We start from the raw sequence: 20,439 nt of genomic DNA on the forward strand, positions 1-20,439 counted from the left end.
ATAAGTCACCCTTGTATTATTGGTAATACCTTTCTGGGATGGTCATTGTGATTTGCAGGTCTTACAGCAGGGTAAAATCAAGGACTATTATTTTTCCTTGAAAGTTTGCATGGTACCTTTGGATAGTATGAAAGCTAGCTCTCAGGGAGAAGGCCTCCTTGTCAGTTCCATCTCAGTTCCTCCAAGTCTATGCCCGAAGTGGGATGTCTTCAGAAATAGGGTCTTACCTTCAAGTTCTGGGAGGCAAGCCAGGGCAATGACAATAGCCTGTATTGTTCTGGGAGTCTCTTAGACCACCTTGACCAACTACGCAAATGGAGGTTTCCCATGCCTAGTCCTAGAGTTCTTTTTAGATACCCCATAGTTCTTGGAAGAACCATTATCACTCCAAATGGCAGTAACTACATTTAATATATATGCATATATACACACATATTATATATGTATTTTATCAACTACTATATTATCTTATGACATTTTCAAACACCCTTAGTGTTACTTATCTCTCCTTTCTTCCTTTTCCTCTGTATTACCCTCCCTCTCCATCTTTAGTTGAAATTTCTCCCTCTGTGTTTCCAAACCTATAAAAAGTAAATAAAATAAAATAAAAAAACAGTAGACCCACATCACACTAAGCAACAGAGGAACCTTTCACCCCAAGGAAGAAAATACAGCCAAACCAAAATGGCAGCCAGATGTTCCTATCAATGTGCTCCAGAGAAAGACTGATAGATGACAGATTGTTGGACATTATCTATTCCCTCAACAAATAAATATTAACTGTCTGTGTTTTAACAGACCTAATCTCTAGGAAGCAAAAGGCATAAGAGTTTCTACATTTGATGACAAGTGTCATTAGTTCTTATGTTGCTGGGGTTCTTCGTTTGTTTGTTTGTTTACTTGTTTGGGGGGACTTTCAGTCAGGGTTTCTCCGTATAGCCTTGGCCATCCTGGAACTCACTCCTTACTCTGAAGACCAGGCTGGCCTTAAACTCACAGAGACCTGCCTGCCTATGCTTCCCACCTGTGGAATTAAAGGCTTCAGGCAACATGGCTGACTTCTGTGTTGATTTTTGTTCCTATGACGAAATAACTTAAGGGAAGGTTGGTTCATGTGAGTTCCTGGTCTCACCTGAACCCTATCATCGGCTGCACCATTTCTATGGGAGAACACCATGGTGACAGGAGGGTGCTCACCAGGAATCACAGCAGGAAAGACAACAATAGGCCAAGGAGAGAGTAGGCTTCGAAGCCACACTTTCAGTAGCCTATTTCCTCCCGCTGGATCCCACCTCCTAAAGTTTCAACTACCTAGTCAAATACCACAGGCGTCCAGAGATGAAGCCTTCAGCTAATCAATCTGTGTGGACAGTACATAGTCAAATCAAGAGTGTTCCTTGGGAACCCATGAAAAGTTCCTGATGGCCAAGTTCAGAGTGTCTGGCGAATGTCATTTCTTTTCAGGAAGTGTCAGAGAGGCTCTGGGCATGTGGTGAGCAGTATTGTGGACAAGGGTTGCATAGAGCAGATGAGAACCTAGTTATCAAGCATTTTGTGTCAAGCACAATCTAATGCTACTCAGCCAATATCATTCACCCGATTTGACCAAAGTAAAGAAACAAATTTGGTTGTAAATCACTCAAAGTCATACACAGCTTGGGTATAGTCCTCCTTATACCCTGAACTAAGTTTCCCCTGAACTAAGGGTCACGTATAAGTGTAAATTCCAGCAAAAGCAAGGGGGAATAAAGAGTAACAATAGATCAGGTTATCCCCCCCACACACACACAGAGAGAAAGAGATTATACATACATACATACATACATACATACATACATACATACATACATACATACAAAATATTAAGCCGGCAGTTATATTTTCTACTGCAGTCCCCTTAGGATAATACCAATGCTTTGTAAGATTGTGTTGTGAAGGCTGTTTTAAAAGTGTCTACTCTTTTACAGTTTTATACACCTGTTCTTCAGTCAAAGTTCTCATTTGCTTCTCCTTCTCCCCTTCTTTTTCCCAAGTCCAAGCTTCCGATTTCCTTTCTTTATTGTCTATGATACATTGTATTAATTAGTATTGGCCCATTTTCGTGAGTAGGGAGTTGTTTAAGTTTGGGCAGACCCCACCAGACAACTCCTAGAACTGACAAATGCTTGCAAAAAAAAAATCACACCAAAATCAGGTGCCTTCCTATATAGCAATGGTAAACACCAAAGTCAGACACCTTCTTATATAACAGTGGTAAACACCAAAGTCAGGCACCTTTCTATATAACAAAGGTAAACACCCAAGGGGAAAAAATCAGGAAAGCAATTCCGCTCATAGTAGCCTCAAAAAAAAAATCTGAAATAAACAGCTAAGGAAATGAAAGACCTCTATAATGAAAACTTTGCAACACTAATGAAAAAGAAACTAAAGAAGACACTACAAATTGAAAAGACCTCCCATGCTCATGGATTGGAAGAATTAATATTATAAAATGGCCGTTCTATCAAGAGCCATCTACAGATTCAATGAAAGTCCAGCCAAAATCCTAGTACTAAACTGCACAAAAATAGAAAAAGAATCTTAAAATTTATACAGAAGCTTTCTCTCGTTTCGTTTGGTCTCTTTATTCCTTTACAACCATAAGTGATATGGAATCTTTTCCTTCTCTGCATGGACGTGGAATGAGCCAGCTTCTTATGAGGACGGATGGATGGATGACCATTATACATCCCACACAGAAGAGGTGGCTACAGGTGGAGCTGCAGGGAGCTACCATCCCTGAAGCCCGGGTCTCCGGAGCAGTCTTAGGGATTGATGACCATGCCAAGAGTTAGCCATGTTACATTACTCACTTCCCTTACTGCACCAATAGATCTGGTCAAAGCAACTTAAGGAAGGAAGAGTTTATTTTGGCTCACGGCTCAAGGTGTTGTCAATCGTGGTAGGAAAGGCACAGTCACAGGAGATTTGGGAAGCTGGACGCATTTCGTCTGCAGTCAGGCAACACTGAGAACAATGAGTGTTTATGCTCAGCTCACTGTCTCCTTTTATTAAATTTCTATTATATCAAAGTGTCAGACATGTTTACAATGTATTTTAATCATGCCCATCCCCCATCCCTGCTACTCTCAAACCCACCAACTTCAATGAGTGAGTGTTTCTCACTCCCAACTTCAATGTTCCTTTTTTTCCCTCCTGTTTTGTCCTTTTTATTCTTAGCCCATGGAATGATGCCACCTACATCTAGGATGAGCCTTCCCATTGTCTATGTAATCTTTAAAGACATACCTACATGTTTGTTTCCTTGGTGATTCTAAATCCTATCAATATGAACCATCACACGCATACTGCGAAAACATCTAATTTGTCATGTGAAGTCAGAAACTTGGGTTGTGTGCCCAATCCTAATATCAGCAATCGATTGAAACTTTTTAGGCCTATATGTGCCAATATTTCCCTGGCTCCATGGTATGTGTTTTAATTATTTATGACTCCCAGTATTCCTTTCATTTGTATCATGCATATTGAAAATATTTTAAAATTGTAATCGAAACACCCATCAATGGTCAATTGGCTTTTCAGTCCCATATTTATAGCTACCACAGGAAACTAACTATACAGAGAAAGGTGTTTATATCAAATTGCATATATTTTAATTAACAAAAATAGTATGTTGATGACAAATGACAAACGTTTCCCAGAGATTGAGGACAAGGTTCAGTTGTAGAATATGTGAGGGTAGGAGCTGAAGGAATGGTATGTGTTGAGAATGCACAAGACCTTAAGTTTAAATAGCCATCACTCAAAAAAAATGATGGAAGAGATTATTCTGTAGTTATTTTGCTGCTGTTGCTTTGACTCAGAGTCTTGCTGTGGCACTGCCATCAGCTGGCTTGGCGCTTCCTACAAAGCCAAGGGTGGGATAATAGGCATGAGCCTAGTTCTTGTTCTTGGATGAGTTCTCTCCATTCTTGAGTAACTCTTGGAGACTAGATCTTGAATTTTAATGAATGCCTATAATTCAGACATCATGAAAGCAGATCAAGGAGAGATGAAGCACTAGCTGTTGTTACGTGAGATTTTTTCCCCTGGGACACACACACACACACACACACACACACACACACACACACACACACCTACTCATTCCAGACAGGGAAGCCAGAACAGATCACAGTGATAATTCTACCAAAATCCAACTCAAGAAACCGAGTTTAATGGGTTACTAACGGGAGTATGGGTGATGGGGTTACCTAGGAGCACAGATGACTCGAGGGCAGCTGCATTGCTGAGAAGCCCACCCTACCATGTACGGCAACTCATAAAAGTGTAAGTCCAGAGCTTTCTGCACAACAGCCAAGCAGCTTCACTACCCTGGAGTCCCCTCTAGGTAGCTTGGCTTCCACCTCTCTGATCGGAATCTCACCCCCATCCCCAGAAGTAATTTACTGCTTTCATTACTTTGGAGCTCCCAGGTTTCAGGGACACGTGAGGTCTGTTTAGCCCCCAAATCTCCTGAGTCTCAGGAGCTCTCTTGGTCCCTCCTGGAGGCATTAGTTCTATTAGGAGGACACTGCTCTATATACACTGCCAGACGCTATGCTTGGAGATGAGAAGGAACGAGTGTGAGCAGAAGGGAAAGGGAGCACTAGGAGAGGGACGTGAAATGATGTGATGGGAAAACAGAGCATCACACTGAGACAAAAAGCCAGAATACGGGCCAGATCAGAATTATCAAAACTTTAGGGCAAAAGGGAGGCCAATCTCCTTAGAGAGGAGCTGTGTCATGCACCTTTTAATATCTCATACATCTAACATAGCGTGCAATGGGTAGTGAGCTTCCAGCTAGATCTGAGAATGAAATGAGGCCATGTACAGGAAGGCATTTTGACCAGCAGAGTATGCACAGCATCAATGGCTGATTAATTCTGATGAGGACACAGTTCTCACGGCAAGCTTATGCAAGACTCCCAAGAGCCAAATCACATGCTGAGTTCTCAGTAATCATGAGCTCTGTAGTCTAAGGTCAACAGGATTTCCTTACTAAACACTGTAAAAGAACCCATCCGCTAACTTCTGATGCAGGAACAGACCCTTTGACTGTTATGACCAAGACACATGCCATACCCTTCTCCCATAGTCTCCCCTAATGAAAACATAACAGTAGTTCAGAATAAGAAAGTAAGGCTTTGTGCATAAGCCAGAAGCTATCCTTTGCAAAGAATAGTGGTGCAGGCCTGTCATCCCAGCACTCGAGAAGCCAAGGCAAGAGGATCATGAGTTCAAGATTACCCTGGCTATATAGCAAGACTTTGTCTCACAAAAAGAAAAAAAGAAAGAGAGAGAGAGAGAGAGAGAGAGAGAGAGAGAGAGAGAGAGAAGAGAGAAGAGGGAGCAAGAATGAAGGGAAGGAGGGAATAAAGGAAGGAAGGAAAGAAGGAAAGAAAGAAAGGAAGAGAGAGAGAAAAGAACGAAGAGGAAAGAAAAAACTGACATTAATTTTTAATTGTGTGACCACGTGAGCTTTAAAATCAGATGGACATGAATTCGAATTCCAGCTCAGTCACTGGCTAGCTCTTCCACCCTGGACAGATCCCTGAGCCACTGTGGGCCTCTGTAACCCTTACACAGTGAGCATCAAAAGCAGAGGAACAACCTGTGAGGATGATGTTGTTTGTGTATACGGAGAAACCCGATTGCCCTCGTGTAAGTACCAAATCAGACAGAACACGATTTGTTTCAAGGGGGCATCAAAAGCCAGGGAGCTGATTTCTGTTGAGTTGCAAACCCCACAAAGACCTCATCTGGGTTGTAAATTATTTCTTGATATTCATCTCCTTTCTGACTCCTCCCACGTGTTCTGGGTCGCCTTCAGACGTCCTTGCTTCTCTCGGCAGAGCAATCCACAGCCACAGATTGCCCACAGCTGGCCCAACCACATAAAAGGCCCAGACCCTCCCCAGTGACCTCCTGGTACAAAGTAGTCATTCATCAAGTGCTGGAAGCCCGGACCCAGACACACAGGGAAAGGTTAGCCTGGGGTTTTTATTGCAGTGGTTTTCACTTTCTCTGTAGCCGTCTGACCAGGAGAAAGCGTTAACACTATTTACAAATGTTACAGAATCCTGGCCCTTTCTTTCGGCTGACTCTCAGTTACATCATTAATCTTTAATTTTCACTGGCAACTTCAGCCGCCAAGGAAAATGAAATGCTGCCTTCTGCCTCAAAAATCTCGGTGTACTGTGCATACCTCTGGAAGGAGCTAGGTATCCTGTGTGTTGGAGAATGGCCATTACTCATTCTATGCAAAAACGGAAACTCATTGCGGGATGTTGTATGAGGACCTCATGGCAGCCACATAGAGTTAACGCACGGTCGGTCAGCATCTAATAAAAAGCACTAGGTTCTGGAGAAATGGTAAAATGCCTGCAGCTATACAAGCGTGGGGACCTTAGTTTGAGTCCCAGCAGGCACATAAAGGTTAGTCAGCCCAGAAGCCTGTCATCCAAGTGCCGCATGGGTGGAAGCAGGAAGATCTGTGGGCTGCTGGCCATACAAACGAGTGGAATCAGTGAGTTGGTTCAGTGAGAGACCCTGTCTCAAGAAATAATATAGAATGTGTTTACAGAAGGCATCGTGCATATTGACCTCTGATCTCCACATGCATCAAGACATGTATGTGCATGAGCACACACACACACACACACACACACACACACACACACACACACACACACACACACATGCAGCAGTGATGAGCTGTGTGATACCAGCTCCAGAGAAGAGCGGGAGTTCAAGACTCTTTTCAGCTGCATGGCAAGTTCAAGGCTAGCCTGAGCTACATGAGATTGCCTTGAAAGTCCAGAGCTAAAATGAAAGCGGTGAATAGTTTTATCCCTGATTTTATATCGTTACGTGTTTACTATAATTGATATCCTCGAGGGGGAAAGTGCATGGCAAAGTCATAGATTAATTCTGAATTAAATGACACTCTGTATCTATCAGTGACAACCGTCATAGAATTAAGAGAACAATTAAAGAAGCAGTAAAGGGCACTGCATAATTGAAGTTGTATGGCATCGGACACAGGCTGATGCTATTTCCTGCCAATTCCACCAAAGTGGCTGATGAATGCGAAAGAATAAATTATATGTATTTGATAAAAATAATATCTTTTGGAGATGGTTGAAAAAGGGTCTCATGTATCCCAGACTGGCTTCTAATTCCCTGTGTATCACAGGATGACCCCAAACTCCTGAATCTCTTACCTCCATCTATCCCCCAAGTGCTGGGATGGTGGGTATAAGCCACCATGCCAAGTTCATGCAGTCCTGGGAATCAGACCCAGCCATAAATAATTATTTTCCTTCAGATCTCCTTTAAATAATTGAGATCTTGCCTTAATCAAATAACTTGATTGTTCACAGAGTATTGTTATTATATATATATATGTGCTATGTAAATAAATATATATATAACAACATAAACAAATATATACATGATTTGATCACTGCAATGGCCCTAGGCAGGTGACAAGTTGAGCGAGTAACACTATTATAGCCATTGCATATTTTTTATTTACATTTCAAATATTATTCCCTTTCCCAGTTTCCCAAACATAAGCCCCCTATTCCATCCTCCTCCCCTTTCCTGTAAGGGTGTTCCCCTCCCCAACAGCCCACCCTGACAATCTCCTACACTGAGAGGGTCCAGCCTTGGCAGGACCAAGGGCTTCTCCTTCCATCGGTGCCCAACAGGGCCATCCTCTGCTACATATGCAGCTGGAGCCATGGATCTGTCCATGTATAGTTTTTTGGGTAGTGGTTTAGTCCCTGGGAGCTTTGGTTGGTTGGCATTGTTGTTCTTATGGGGCTGCAAGCCCCTTCAACCCTTTCAATCCTTTCTCTAATCCCGTTCTTCCAATAGTTATTTAGACATATTAAACTTGTCTAAAATAACTTGACTTAGATTACGTGTAGGTCTCACCGAATGAAAGTCCAGAGTTCTTTTGCATACATTTCATTTTTTTCCTGCTCCCCCTGAGAAATACAAGCAGCTATCTGGGTTACTGAGCAAGCGGTGATACCAAAGGGTCGGGTGAACTGTCTACATTAGTAACTAGGGATTCTTTACCTAGGTGGCTTGGAGGAAAGGATCCATCTGCCTCTCTCATTGAACACAGCAACACAACAGCCGTAGCAAGTACAGTGGCCACTTGAAGCCTGAGAAGCTGTACTTCATGGCCCAAAGCTTAGAGATGGAACAAAAGTTTTAAGTGAACTACAACGTTTTTCCCACTCATCCCCTCAGTGTATCTTGGCTGAACTTCACCCATCAGCTCTGGTGGTGAGCAACAGGGCAGTCAGGCAGAAAAACAGCAGCAGGAGCAACCATGATACAAGACCAAGTTCCTATCTCCAGAGTAGGTTTCAAAAATCTCAGTTTTATCTTTTTTTTTAATTCATTTCTTGAGTTTCCATGGACAAATAAAAGCCCCCCATAAATGTGGTGCACACATATTGATAAAATTAACTGTACAGCCATCAACTATCCATTATTCTTTGCCTTCTTAGTAGTTTTTAAGACACGATTTCAGGGCTGAAGAGGTCTCAGCAGTTACGAGCAATTGCTGTCCTTCAAGAGAAACTGCATTTAGTACCCAGCATCCATGTTTGACAGCTCACAGAGGTCTAGAACTCCATATCCAAAGGCTCTGACACACTCGCAGGCCATTCTGGGACAAGTGTGATTCCCTCTTTCCCAGATCTATCTAGGTGGGTGATAAGTTGTCAAAAACTTGGAGACTGACCTTAAATGAGTGGCACAATGCTAAAAGAAAACCAGCCAGGTCATGCCTTGAACCTTAACATGACAACACACAAGGCTCTGGATTCAATTCCAACATCTCGTCAAGAAAACATTGAAGATAGTCTAGAAAAAAAAAAAGAACTCAAGAATACAAATTTATAAATAGGTGTACTCCCTTGCCCATATGTGGACAGAAATGACCCTGTTCAGAACACTAATCAATTTGGTCAATACAGAAACTACTTTCCAGGGTCCAAAGAGCCCTGAAACAGCTTTAGAATCTAAATCTTAGGATAATAGCCCAGAGACCATGAATAGAACTTGGAGATTGACCTTAAGTGAGCGGCACACTGCTGAGAGAAAACCAGCCAGGTCCTGCCTTGGACCTTAACATGACTCACTGTCTCTCTATGTAACATTAGACCGCACTAAGATGTGATTTGAAATGACTCAGCATATTAAAAAGTCAGGAAAACCTAAACTCATATGAGTAGGGATGATCAACAGACATGTACAACACATATAATATAAACATAAATCATGTCACAAAGACTCCAGTAAAACCAATTTTAAAAGGTTTGAGCAAATGACTATAAACATTTTTTTAAATCAAATGGGGAAAAAAAACAGGCTGTCTCAGCAAAGAAATAATAGACAACCCCCCAATCCAATAAAACTTTTTTATCTGTATAGAACTTACTGGACACTCCAGGCACAAGAATGAAAGTGATAGAAAGGGGAGTCAATAGAATTATCCAATATAAAAAAGATATGTGCTAAAGTTACATAAAAATGCGTGCTCAAGCTCAGCATAAGATTGAGATACCAAAAAGAATAGAAAGAATGAATTATTGAAAACAATACCTGAACAGGAAAGGTTGGAAAAAATCCCCAAATTAAGTGAAAAACAAAATTCCACATATAAACCATAATAAATCCACACTACTTTTATTTCTCTTGATGTGATAAAAACACCTTGACCAAAAGTGGTTTAGTAGGAAAAAAGAGTTTAGTAGGCTTACAATCCCAAGTTTCAGAGCCTCTCTGAGGGGAGTCAAGACAGGAACTTGGGCAGGTGATCCCATCATCCACAGTCAAGAACAGAGAGGAGTGGATACATACTTGCCTGTTTTGTGGTTGTTTTGTTTTGTTTGTTGTTGCTTAGCTAACCATCTCCGTTTTTACACAGTTCAAGAGAATGATGCTGCCCACAATGATCTGGGCCCTCCTACATGAATGAACAATCAAGACACTCCCCCACAGACATACCCTTCAGGCCCTCAACTTAATGCCTTTGCCAGACACTTCTAGGTTGTGTTGGGTTGACAGTAAAACTAATCAGAAGAGACAAGTAAAGTCATTATCTATAGAGGAAAAGGTTTCAAAAAATGACTGCAGGTTTCTTATTAGAAGCCAGTGCCCTACAGGGATGTGGTCCATCATTTTTAAGTGATCGAAATGAAAAGAAACGTCGATATAAATTCCACATCAAGCAAAAAAAAAAAAACATAGCCTTTGGGAACAAGGTGGCATAAAGACACATCCAGAAAATGGAAGTGAAAATCATTTGTGACAGGCTGTAACCAAATCCCTGAAAGAACCTCTTCATAAAGAAGGAAAATGATACAGGTGGAAGGAGGGAACATCGAGCAGCCCGATGGCTCAATGGATAAGGGCTTGCCACAAACCTGAGTTCAATCTCCTAGTCTATGTGGTGGATGATAAGGGACTCCCATAAACTGTCTTCTGACATCCATGGGTGTGCTGGGATAGGCACATACCCAATGTCTGTCTGTCTGTCTGTCTGTCTATTTATCTATCTATCTATCTATCTATCTATCTATCTATCTATCATCTACCTACCCATCTATATCTCTCTGTCTCTCCTTGTCTTTCTCTATCTCTATCTGTCTCTCTCTGTCTCTGTCATTCTCTCTCTCTCTCTCTCTCTCTCTCTCTCTCTCACACACACACACACACACACACACACACACACACACACACACACACACTAAATGCAACAAAAAAATCCGAGAAACACCAAACATTGGCATTGAAGAGAGAGCAAAGAAAAAGGCTGTAATAGTCCACCCTTTTCTTGAGATCCTTAGGACGCATCTGAAAGTGTAAAGAACAAGCTAAAACAGTGCTTAATGAGTTTCAATGCTATGTAGGTATAAGGCAATTACAGCCTACAGGGAAATTACAGCATAAGGGCATGGTTGCTATGGAAATGGCCAGTATCACTTTTCCGGTATAGTAAAAACCTAAACGGATGCGTGTAACCATTAAAGCAACTATCTAGACTCCGTGCAAAATATATACTCTAAAACAAGAGGGGTAATTTTAATTAAAAATATTAACTCTCTCTCTCTCTCTCTCTCTCTCTATCTATCTATCTATCTATCTATCTATCTCTATCTCTATCTGTGTGTGTGTGTGTGTCTCTCTGTGTGTGTGTGTCTGTGTGTGTCTGTGTTCCTACTATGAAGAGCATATTGGAAAGTGAGAGGTCAACTGGCAGGAGTCTGTACTGGAAAATGTGTGCAAACCCAGCCACTCTTTCCATACTGTGGAACCCAGGGATTGAACCCAGGCTGGCAAGCTTTGTGGCAGGTGTTTTTACTCACTAAACATCTCACTAAGAATAGAGTCATGTTTGCATGACTCCAGAGTCAACGGAACAGGACGGCCCTACAAACGTGCTTCTTGCTCTCCTGGCAAGAGAGTAAAAGTAGCAGGCCATGGACACTTTACACTAAGACCCCTAAAAACATGGAAACAGAGCACTGTGACCTAGGCAAATGACTTGTGGATTCAGGACTGCCCTTGGTGAGGAGACAAGCACCAAGTGAGATGACAGGATTCTTAAAGCTGGAAAATCCTCAGACAGGAAGCACACAGGAGAACTGCATGTTCTTAGGAGCTGGAGTAGTAACCCAGCAGCATGCTGGGTAAAGAATGAGGGGAGATAAGGGTTGACTAAGGCCTCATAGGACACAATACAGTTCTGCATTTTGTTCAAAGATGGAGATGTTCTGGGGAAGCCTTGTAGTGCATGAAATTAAAGGGTTGCTAGGGAGAAGTTTGCCTTCCTCTGCCCTAGGTGAGAGGTTCCGGGCAGAGTATCTACAAGCTCCCCCAGTTATTGGCCGAGAGACAGTCAGCCAGACAAACAAGGTCTCTGGCGAGCTCCAGCCTTCTCATTCCGTTGACAGCTGGGTGATTACCTTCCCTGTGTGTACTTACCAGGGTTGTGTCTAAGCTCAGGTGACTTATCTAAAAGGCGACAGCCCAAGTTTGATCTTTGGCCTGAGGGGAGAATTAAAAGGTGTTTGTGTTGCAGAAATAATCAGAGTCAGACATCTAGAAATTAAAATTCTTTGTCAGCCTATCAATATTTATGAATGTGTAGTTTCCGACAGCCCCATTCCACAATTTCCATGCATTGCAGGTTGGGAGACGTTTGGTCCTGGAGATAAAAATCTCTTCAATGGTACATTTCTTTCTCACCGTACAAAGGAGCATTTACTTACATCTCTGACTCATTCCTGGTGCAGTAACTTACACTCACCTTTCTCAATGAAAGCCACCAGAGTGCCATTTCTTTTACTTTGTTTTTTCTTTCCCCCTGTAAGCTTTAGTGAGCTTATTTGAGCATTCAGCTATTCTGGGGAATGGGATTTCTTTATGTACAATGGACCTCACCAGGTTGACTAAGCTACAGGTTCCCAGGTTCCCTCATCTAAAACCAGCTCTAAAGTTCATATTAATGACTAGGGCACAAATACTGTATACTATATCCAGTCCCATTTGCACAGAAGGCAAGATTTAAGTTCTGAGGAAAAGACTTCTAGATGTAGTTGTGACATCAATTCATCTGGCCATCTTGACCATGTCACCTAACCTTGAGGCTTCAGATACCATTCGTAAGATAGTTGTTATGCTTGTGCTGTGTGTGTGTGTGTGTGTGTGTGTGTGTGTGTGTGTGTACATATCTGCCTATGCATATATGTGCATCATGCATGAGTGTATATGCATAATATATGTACATATATATATATATGTTGTACATGTATATGTGTGCAAAGACTCTCTTCACAGGAGTTGAGGATAGGCCCACAGAGCCAATGATCCATTAAATGAGTCTTGAACTTGGCATCAGGAGATATGATATGATATGATATGATATGATATGATATGATATATGACACGACTAGATGAATGAGTATAGTTGCATAGGTTCCTGCAGGAAGAGATGATGAAGAGAAGGAGAGGGGGAATATTGACTGTCATTTCCTCCATTGGCTTACAGGGCTGTTACAAGGAAACATAATTCCTAGGGAAATACTAGAGACATATGTTTCCTAATCATTATGTTTCCTAATCAGTCAAAAGCCTTCCTAACTCCATTTTGCTCGTGCTCTGACTAACTGCACTTGACCTGCCCTACTGAGTTCCCTTGTGACCTCCAAGTGATTAGCAGTCCTTCCTTTCTAGCCCCCAGGTCTACCCCAAGAATGATACCCCATATGCAGTATCCACTCACTAATTCCACACCAAAGGCATGTGACCCTTAGCAAAGCCAAGGCCCTCAGGAACCTGTTTTTCCTCTTTTGTGAACATGTTTTCCGTTACTTGTAAAGTTACCCACCTCCATTGTCATTACATGGAAGCAAGCGTTTTGCAAACTAGGGGTGTGTGGTTCCAGATGAAGGGACACGTTTCCACCTTGACACCACAAGACTCTACCAAGAAAGGAGTGAGTCTCTTTGGGATTCATAGAAGCAAAGAGAATGCATAGAGTTTTATATAGGGAGAATTTAACACTGACAAAGAGAAAGCTAGAAAAATGGAAGGAAGGGGAGTAAATCCTGTCATGAGCCAGAGGTCCTTGGAACAGCTGGATGAGTGAAGACTGTTCGGCCTCTACTGAAGGACACTGAACTCCATCACAATATACAGGTTATGGTGTCTAGATTTATATCCTTCCCTCCCACCTGGTTTCTACCAAGAACATGAATCCTGGAATGTATTTCCAAGTGTACTGAAGCAGATAGAGATTCCCCCAACTTCCACATAAGCCACACTAGACTCTGCTCTAATTTCAATGGCTATGAAAGTCTTTCCTTCTGGAAGGGGCAATATGAAACAACACACACACACACACACACACACACACACACACACACATACACACATACACACACATACATACACACATACATACACACATATACACACATACACACACACACACACACACTCACACACATGCACCAATATTCTCTATGCTTTTCTGATTTGTCTGGATCCAGTACAGAGCCTGGTATCACTCTGGTCTTTGCTTTCAGAACAATTCTGCAAAGTATAGTTCATTCTAAGCAGCTTACAGACTGAGGGCATGAAGTTCATAGCGTGGTTACCCACTGCTGTGTTGTGAGTCAGCTCAAAACATGTGGCTTAGGTCACCTATGTTAATATGTCTCATGTTTCTATGGGTAGACTGGGCTCAGCAGAACAGATTTTCCATTTGGTTTTTAGAGTCTGCTACATCACCGACATCAGATAAGGTTAGGTCAGTGCCAACTGGGATGTTGCTTCTAGATTTAAACAATCTATTGACCGTGTAAGAGAACCAACAGAGTAGCCAGATTTGTTTTCCATGGTGCTTCAGAGATGCCAAGCAGAACATGGCAAGAGGAAAAAGGTAGAAGTTGTTGTGTCTACTTAATGTTTGACCTAGGAAGCCATGGAGCAGCATTCTATTGCCAAAATAGCCATAGATGGAGCTCAGCTAAGCTCTGTGAATGTTCTCTATTCGCAGACCCAGCTAAGCTTCCACTTTCTAGATTCCCCAGAGTATTCGTGTTTCTTGACAAACATGGTCACAGAATTAACTAAGCATTTGGCAAGAGATGGTAAGCTGGATGCTTTGAAGGAAAATACAACACATAAATACAGAAATCGGCAGACCAGTTGCTATCATCCTTAGAGACTTCTTGCACAGAGCTCAGAGCTGATAAAACACAAGTGCTTTTAAAGTGTAATTTGGTGTTTTCTTTCTGCACAAAGGAGCACATGTCTGTTGGCCAAGAATCCACTACTCATGGGGATCGCAACATGTGTTGTTGTCATCCATATTTTGTTGAAATTAACTGAGAAACTGCAGTGGTTTGAATGAAAATGGCCCCCAAAGACCCACAGGGACTAGCACTATCAGGAGGTGTGGCCTTGTTGGAGGAAGTCACTGGGGATAGGCTTTGAGGTTTCAAATGCTCAAGCCAGACCCATTGTCACCATATCTTCCTGCTGTTTTCAGATCCAGATGTTGAACTCTCAGCTCCTTTTCTAGCACTGTCTGCCTGCATGCTGTCATGCTTCCCTCCATGATAATAGTGATAACAGTGGACTAAACCTCTGAACTTTAAGCCAAACTTAATTAAATGTTTTCCTTTATAAGAGATGCAGAGGTCAGGGCATCTTCTCCGCAATAAAACCCCAAGAAAGAAGCATTGGCTCTTTTGTCAAGTTCTGTCACATTTTGTCAAAGTAAGAACTTGGATGTTCACATTTTCCTAGAGTCTGGGCAATTTTTCAGTAGCACAGGGGAAACACATTGGCGCGGGTGTGGACTGAGTGGTAATCCTAAATTTTGCCCATTTTCTGATTTCTGTATCTTGTGAATGGGATCAGGGTTGGGAAAATGCCTTTACATATATAATTCAGGATTGACAGATAAGATAACCCTAGAGAGGATCGCAAATTCAGGGAAGAGCATCCTTTCTAAGAGAAAGAAAGTGCTGAGTATGGGATTCACATCTATAATTCCAGCATAGGAAGGCTGAACAAGAAAATAAGTTGGAGACTAGCCTTGAGGTACATAATAAGACCGTCTCAAAAGGGACAGCAAAGAAAGGCAGGGAAGGACACAAGAAAGAGGGAGAGAGGGAGATGGAGGGGGAGGGGATGGAGGAAGGGAGAGGGGAGGGGAAGAGACGGGGAGAGGGAGGAAAGGGGGAGGGGGAGAAGGAGAATTGGGTGGTGGTAAGCCACTAAGTGTGTGGTATTCCAGCCTTAAGAAAGGACTGGAGTGAATAAATTTGCAAATAAATCTGAATGACTAGGACTAAGAGAAGCTGAGCACAGGGAGAAAGAATGGCAAGAGATCCCATGGTAATAAATTTCAGTTCGGATTTGAATGTTTCAATTTAACTCTCACTGGGTTCTCTCATTGAACCATGATCCTAGGACTTGGAGCCGTGTGCCTAATAGTCTAGACCTAGAAGTTTCACATGGAGACTTTCTGGAAACAATTCCCAACAGCTCTGGAATCATATGTAGAGGAGAGAAAGTATCAGATAGAAAGATGACTGAACTTTTGGACTTTAGATATGAATATTTCAAACGTTTGAACTCTCACTGGAAATAAGGCAAGGGAGAAACAATAGCTAGGCAGTGAAGGCCATCACACTCATTCTGAACGGGAGGGGTGTTCTGGGGGTGTGAATATGATGTCATTTTGCTTAAGTTAGAGCCACAGGGTCCACACTGGGTGAAATGAGACCCCAACAGAAAGGGAAAGGTGAAGCAAGACACCAGTCCCAGCCTTTCCTTTATCCAATAATGAAAACAAAATGACAGCTATCCTCAAGAGACTTGGATACCTAAGCGCTCTTGTCCCCTTCTTTCCAAACTGACTGACTTTTCTGTGAACTCATCACTGGGAGTAAACATGGGCTGAAAATTATGGGATGGGCGAGAGCCAACATTCAAGCTGAGACACACATTGAACAGCTGAACACACTCACACCTGGGCACCTGACCATGACCAGGATGGGAAACAGAAGGAACAAGGTCACAGGGAACTCTATGAGCCATGTCATTTTCTATCTAAGACATGTGCACTGTCTGAGACTCACTGTGACTCAGAAGCAGCCCCGTTGCTCTCTACAGTAGCTTTGGTCAGTGCTCTCTAACCCTGAGTCCTATCCCAAAGGGAATGTGAAAATACAAGTAATAAAACTTGTGTGTATATTTCTGAGTCTTCAGTGATAAGAAGGCACAAACTTAATAAAGTGACCACAGATCATTCTCTATGAAAATGGCACCTCTAGATGGCATTTCTTTCTACCTTCTTTAAATAAAAAGCTTCTCCATACTCATAATTTTCCAAGTATCAGATGCCTTCTTATGTCCCTCAAGCACAAACACAAACACAAACACACATAAACATTAAAAAATAGTTTTCCTGGTGAAAAGAATAATAGATATAGATATAGATATAGATATAGATATAGATATAGATATAGATATAGATATAAATACTGCATAATGCCTAGGACTTTATGCCTCATTTTTTCTGTATTATCCTTCCAAATGGTTCCTGGTACACAGTAGGTAGTGGTTCATTGTCTGACAAATGAATTTGATACTGTTTTCTGAAATAAATTGTATTTGTTTTGTTTTTCTTTTTGTTTATTATTTGTGATGGAGTTTTGTGTGTGTGCGTGTGTGTGTGTGTGTGTGCGCGTGCGCGGGCACGCGCACCTGGGCACACAGGTGGAGGTCAGAAGACAATCACAGGAGCGAGTTCTCCCTTTCGACCATGTACATCCTGGGATTCAAACAGAAGTTAGTGCCATTACTCATTGAACCATCATCTTCTACACAAACAATATTTCACCTCCAAACTTACATTGTGCAAAACTGAGTTTTCCTCAACAGATTACAAAATGCATCAATTACTATAATGATCAAGAAAATATAGGTGCACTTGTGCAGAGGAAATGGGAACATTATCTTTTGAAGAGGTTAGATTCAGACAAAACTCTGGGACGTGAGGGGAGGTGAGATGCTTATCACCTGAAGGTTAGACCACCTCACTCCACATCCCTGCATTAGTACCTTCTATTTGTGGGTCATGGCTTCTTTGTGAAGTAAATCTCTGCCTTGATGATCACTAAAATCTCATTCTGTGACCACACAGGATGGGACTGGGAACGAAGAAGCAGAACTAAACATCAATGCCTTGGAAGTATACCACACACCCTTATTATACCCATAGATACATGCCTAGAGAGAGCTTTGGATCCTCACTCGGAAAGAAGTGTCCCCTACTCTTTTTCTCCTGAAAGCCACCAAATCCAAGCCAGGTGTGGTTTGAGGCCAGGAAAGAGTAATGTCAATTCTTCTAACTCTTACTACTTTGTCCTGGGTATGGTCTCTGGGCTGCTTCCTGAAGATCTCCCCCAAGGTATTTTACAACTGTATGAAGTATGACTCAAAGGGAATTGTGTGGAGGAAAACAGGCCGATCCTAAGATCTTACATACTCTATGAGTTCATGCAGAAGATATCCTTGGGGTGGCTGCATTTTAGAGATCGTAGGACAGATCAGTGGTAAGGGTAGGCATGCATCATAATGGGGGTAGTACTGGGAGGTCTTGTGGTGATGGGGTGGCTACATCTGGATTGTGGTATTGGCTACATACACACATACACACAATACAGTTGTAAAGATCTACACAAACCCACACATGCACAACAGAATTGTAAAGATCTACACAAAGATCTACACACACACACACACACACACACACACACACACACACACACACACACACACAACTGGTGAATTCAGTAATCTCAGCGGTTTTTGCCAAGTCAGTTTCTTGGCTTTGATACTAAAGTTATACAGGTCATTGCCATTAAAGAACAGTTCGTTTTGACATTAAACAAATATTTTATGTGCTTGTGAATGCCACAGCACATGTGCCAGGGTCAGAGGACAACTTGCAGGAGATGTTTTCCTCCTTCCATCATACGGGTTCCAGGAATCAAACCCAGATTGTCAGGCTTGGTGATGAGTGTTCTAACCACTGAGCAATCACGTAGCCCTCAAGAAGAAATTGTCCTTTTAAAGCCGTTTCCAATTGGCCACTCAGAGCTCTTCTCGGATGTCACTCTGTAGTCATTCTCAAGAGCAACAGCTCTCACAGTGTGTTCGGATCCCAGATTAACAGCATTGGTGTCATCTGGAAGCTTGTTTGGAAATGTAACTTCTCAGGCTATAGGCAGACAAACAGGCTGGGGAATGAAGGCACTCTGGGCCATCTAGATTTCAATGTCTTCCATTGTTTTCTGTTGCTAAGACAAAAATACTGTGCCAAAGAAGGTTAGGGGACAAAGGGTTTATTTCAGCTCACAGTTCCCAGTTACAGTCCATGGCAACAAGGAAATGACAGTTGGCAGGAGCTTGGGGGATGCTGGTTTCATACCATCTGCAATCAGGAATGGAGAATAATGGATGCATACATGCTAGTGTTCGGCTGGCTCTCCCTGCTGTTACACAGTCTAGGATCTCCCTGCCTAGGGAATGGCGCCGCCCTCAATGACGAAGTCTTCCCTCTTCAATTACTATAATCAAGATTTCCCACATACCATCTGATCTAGACAGTCCCTCACTGAGACTCCATTTCTGAGTAGTTCTGGGTGTCAGGTTGGCTATTATACTAATCATCACACCGAAGTTTCAAAACTACCATTGTAGAATACAGGAATGATGTCTCTATTTTTAGAATTCATCACAATGTGAAGATTATTGCCTTGTTTTTCTCCTGCAATGCTAAGGGTTGAACCTTGTGCATGCTCGGCCAGGTCCTCTGAATTTCATTCTAGAAAAGCTATTTCTTAACAACTTAGAAAAAGAATGTAGGGATGGAAAAAAGTCCCTTATAAAAAATCATTTTTTTTGATTTTTCTATTAGCAGCATTGTGTGTTTATTTATTATTGTTATTCATAAAATAGTAATAAATGGTGCTTATTTTTGCTCTTGGTGCTTCAGAACCAAACTTTTACACTCAGTCATGGCAAACCCATTAACCCGTCCATTTAGCATATGGAGTCTCTCGTCTTGTCTTTGACCCAGTTTCTTGTTTTTATTTTATGTGATTTTTGCTCTTTGGGGAAAAATAGGAAAGTTATAAATACAGACGATAAATAGAAAAGCCCTTAACAACAATGGCGATATGTTCTAGTTGCTGCCACATGCCTGGTCTGAAAATCAAATCCAGGTCATGCAGGCCCCACAGATGTTAACAGATAGTAAATTGTCTCAAAAAAAAAATAGGTTACGGAGCAGTAAAGTCCAAACAGTGCCTAGGGAAAACATTTTCATGCGTAATTCCTAAGAAGAGTCTTGTGAAATACAGTCATTACTATCTTTTTGTTTAAATGTAATGGGAAGGATTTAGGCTTAGATTTATTATATCCACATATTAAAAAGTATCATTCTCTTGGCTTCTCACCTTTGAGTAATATTTTCTTGTTGCGAATTATTTTCTCCTTCCATCATGCGTTGAACAACATCAAGTTGTCCTTGTATTTTCTGTGAGCCAGCAGACCAATAAAATTCCTAACTGACAAAATTCTAAATTTGTATTCGTGACCAACAGAATACCAGGACTACTGATGAGGTAAGTCTCCAGGATACATTGTACATTGGGGTTTACCTATGATACACTCTTAACACTTTGATTAAAAAGATGCTAATAGAGATGGAGAGATGGCCCAATGGTTAAGAACACTTCAGTTCTCAGCACCCACGTGGCACCTCACAATCATTTTACA

Source organism: Rattus norvegicus, chromosome 19 (assembly GCF_036323735.1).
Source record: "Rattus norvegicus strain BN/NHsdMcwi chromosome 19, GRCr8, whole genome shotgun sequence".
In the NCBI taxonomy this organism is placed as follows: domain Eukaryota; kingdom Metazoa; phylum Chordata; class Mammalia; order Rodentia; family Muridae; genus Rattus; species Rattus norvegicus.